The sequence below is a fragment of the Suricata suricatta genome, chromosome 6 (assembly GCF_006229205.1).
Source record: "Suricata suricatta isolate VVHF042 chromosome 6, meerkat_22Aug2017_6uvM2_HiC, whole genome shotgun sequence".
Classification (NCBI taxonomy): Eukaryota; Metazoa; Chordata; class Mammalia; order Carnivora; family Herpestidae; genus Suricata; species Suricata suricatta.
In genome coordinates, this window is record NC_043705.1 from 146,770,031 (window position 1) to 146,774,113 (window position 4,083).

Sequence of the window (4,083 nt, forward strand, 5' to 3'; positions counted from 1 at the left end):
GGGGTGGGGCCTGAGGGGTGGGGCCTAGTGCCTGCAGGCTAGCGGTGGGGACCTTGAGGCAGGCAGGATCAGGCATTCTCAATAGGTGATAATGACACTCCTGGGGACTCCTAGCCTCTGGACAGAAAGTTTATCATGAGTGTCCCCAGCCCCAGCCCGAGGACAGCCATTTCCATAACTGGGCAAAGTGGCACCTGAGACCTGCCCAGTCAAAAGCCAGCCCCATCTGGTCGGTCAGAGACAGAACACTGTCCCAGTAGAAGTGAATGCTGATGACTTTAGGGACCCCAGCTGCTCCGTGGGTGCGTTCTCCGCGTGACCCGGCAGTGGTCTCAGTCTCCCCACGCCGCCAGCTCTACAGGAAGCAAATCGATGCTGTAAGTAGGCTCTCCGTGACCGCAGGACCCTGCCAAGACTGCACTTGTGTCCCCCCACAGGGACTGTCCCCAGAAGCCTTGGAGAGTCAGCAGTCCTGCTTGTGGAAGCTCAGGGAGCCGCTGTCTCTCGCACTGCCTCTCTGCAGGCGCCTGTGACCCAGGGACAGACTCCGGCCACGGGTGGGGACAAGCTCTGGCCAGGGGTGCACATTTGCTCCAGGTGAAGCTCCGAGCATCACAGAGCTAACACTGTTGTCCCCCATCTGTCATTCAGCGAAAGCACTGTGACCCCACCCCAGGCAGCCTGAGACGCCATCAAATCCGACTCCCAAGCTAGGGGTGGAGGAGGCACCCCTAGATCTGAGTCTCCTGGCAAACTGTGGTCTAAACTCTAAAAACAGGATTTCGTTTAAACTGTCAATACGTCACCAGGGAAGGGGGTCCTGTGCGAGGAGGGGACAAACAGCCCCGTGTCCTGGCTGCTGCACTCGGCTCGCAGAAAGCCCCCCAGCTGCACGGGGACACGAGGGCCTCAGCATGCGGCCGCACCCTCCTGGGGCACTGATCGCCAGGGAGACATCGGTTATGTGGGAAAGACGGTTCGCTTGAGCCATACGGCCCGAGAGGGGGAGGAGGACCTGCGGCCCGTCGCTCCCGCCGGCCCGACAGCCCGGGTCACGCCCGCTCACAGCTCCGGTGTGCTCCGAGCACTGCCTGGGCACCTGGGATGCAGCCCAGGTGACTGGACCCCGAGCTCAGGCCCGGGGACTCAGCCTCTCAGCAGTGAGGCCACGGCACCTCATGGAGGAGCATGGCCACCCGGTGCCACAGGGCTTCCAGAACACTCCGCCAGTCTCACCACACACTCTTTTACTCCTCCCTCCAGCATATGCTGCTCAATGTGGTTGGACTCAGAGTAAGACGCTGCACCTGCCCCTAGCCGGCTGGGGACACGGACACGGACCAGGGACCCTGGAGGCCGGGGAGAGAGGGCTGGAAGAAGGGGGCGTGTGCAGACTGAGGTGCCGGGCACGTCTGTGTGGTGGGGGCTCCAGCACAGCTCACCGCCCGTCTGCCCTCGGAGCCCGTGAGAAGTTGAGGCTTGCCTCCCAGGCGTGGGGGACTGGGTGCCACAAGACCCAAGCGGCCAGCAGAGCAAGGGCGGCACCTCTGCTTTGCAGAGAGAAGCTGGAAATCATAAAACAAGGGAGACCCAGCCTGGGAACCCGCCAGCCCCTGGCCCCGCCCTCGAGTGGGGGGCCCCCTGGTGGGGCTGCGCACACACGTGGTCGCCACGGTGGTGGGACCTGCATGGTGTGGCCCCCGGACGGCACTCACACCTCCTCCGGGCTTGAAGACCCCCAGGCACCGGGCTGCTCTGCCCACCGGAGGCGAGGCCGGTTCTGCCTGCACCAGCGTTGCTCAGGTGGGTCCGGGGACGGCGGCGCCAGTCAGCCCGGGGGTCCACCTCTGGGAGGACCCAGGACCCAGCCCTTGTCCTGGGTGTCCCGCCGCCTGGCTTGTTTCAGGACATCTTGTGCCTTTCAGAGTTTTTACTCCTCTGAATTTGCAAAGGTGGAAGGCGGTTCATTGGTTGACAAATGGAAATTCTTTTTTTCTTGTCTTTTGGGTTCCTAACCAAGCACAATGGAAGCCAATGTCAGCCGGAAGAGCATGCGTCCTGGAGCCCATGGTGTCCGAGACCCAAATCCACAGACACCACAGCCACGTCCAGGGCAGCAGGGGAGACGAGACCTTCAGATCAGCTCGTGCCCAAACCATCCGGGCACGGAGTGATCGCAGCAAGCACGCTGTGTAGGTGAAGACTTTTCCCGAAGCCTTAATCCTCCACATCTCCCTGTGTCCCTGCCACCCGACAGCCTCCCCCGCCTGCTCCTTCCGTCCTCCCCACAAAGCGTTGCAAGAAGATGCTTCCCTCCTGTGCTGGGAAGGGCCGCGAACACGCGCCAGCCCACAGGACTCCGACAGCACCAGATCTCACTGCCCTCCAATCCCAGGGCAGAGTCGCTGGGGTCGGGCTGCTGCTCCGTGCAGTCGCTGGGCAACGGCGACCGTGGCCTGGCCAGCTGCAGCGCGTGGCCTGAGTGTGCAGAGCAGAGGGGGTGGGCTTTTTCGTGGGCTGCAAGTGGCATCTCCTCTCCAGCCCCAAACCGCCTGCGGGTCTCAGACTGGTGGGTGCACAGGGGCCAGGAGCCGGCGTCTGGCCACGCACCGTGGAGAAAGAGACACACCGTGGGCATCACGTTCTCTGGCACCGTGTCCCGTGCTAGCTCTCGAAGACACGGGGCCATGCCTCCCTCCGGGGAACCCATTCCACACTGGACTCGCCCAGTGTCCATCCACGCGGCGGAAATAGGAGAGCCCAGGGGTCAGCCCAGCCTCCAGTCCTCTCCAGCGAGAAGCCGGAGGAGACAGCGACTGAAGGGGGAGGCAGGCCCAGCGATCTCTTCCGTGGCCACTTGGCAGGTTTTCTGGTCCCATGGTCCGCGGTGCCCCCTGCCCGGCCTCCCATTCCCTGCGTGTGTGTGTGTGTGTGTGTGTGTGTGTGTGTGTGTGTGTGCCGTCTCCCGTTCTTCCTGGAGACCCCCTGGCGGTGGGGTGTACCCAGCAGATCCCCGAGGCACTTTCTGAGTGTGTGTGCCTGCAGCCGCGGCCTCCTGCTGCCCGTGGGGCGGCCGCTCCCAGAAACACCGCGGCGCCCCCGGTCCATGCGGGAAACCACGGCTGGGTCTGCTCCTCGGACCAAACCAGCACCGACTGTAAGCTGTCGGAGGGCAGGTGCCACGTCCCACGCATGCGCGCCTCAGGCAGGCTCCCAGGACAGGTCAACGTTGGACGGGGAGGCTGGCGTCTCCTCCCAGGCCGATTCTCCACGATGCGCTAAGCCACTCTGCTCCGGCGCCGCATCCTGGGCCTGCCAGATCTCACCCACCCAGCCCCACATTCTTCCGTGTGCTTCCGGGGCCGTGAAATTGCTCAGCAGCCAGCCTCCCGCCGTTCCGTCTCCCACAGCCTGTTCCATTATTACATCGGATGATGCAACAGTCAGACCCTGGGAGGGTTCAATTCTTGACACCGCAAGGGCTGTGGGGCTCGGGGTCCCTTTCCATTTTACCATTTGTAAGGCCATTAAAACACACAGACATAATTCTAAGAAGGCAGACTCAGTAAAAATAAGTTACAAGTAGGGAACTAACTTCAGGTGGCTCTCAAAAAATTTTAGATTAAATTTTCCTTAAAAAGTCTCGTGAACTTACAATTTTCAGGAGGACGGCCAGCCCCAAAGCTTGAAACGGAATCTCAAGACTGTGTGAAGAAACTCAGACACGACAGGACGCCGGGGGCCAGCCAACCCGGGAGGGCACAGGAGAGCTCACGTCTCCCTCCTGGGGGATGTGTTGGTCCTCGGGAAGCTTCGTCAGATGCCTCGTGGTCTCTGGTAGGACAGGACGAGGTTCTCTCTGGCTGTCTTTCCAGAACTCCCTGGAGATACTGTGAAGTTCATGACAAGCCTGATTTTGAAAACCGCACGATCTGGGCATCGCACCCCCCTGAGCCGGACGCTGACGGGGGCCGCCTTTCTTGGCCGCCAGGGACCGGTGATCAAGTCCCAACGAAGTTGCGTCTCCCTCGCCTCCTTGTAAAACCACGCGGCTCCTGCCAAGCCAACTTCAAATGCAGCCTT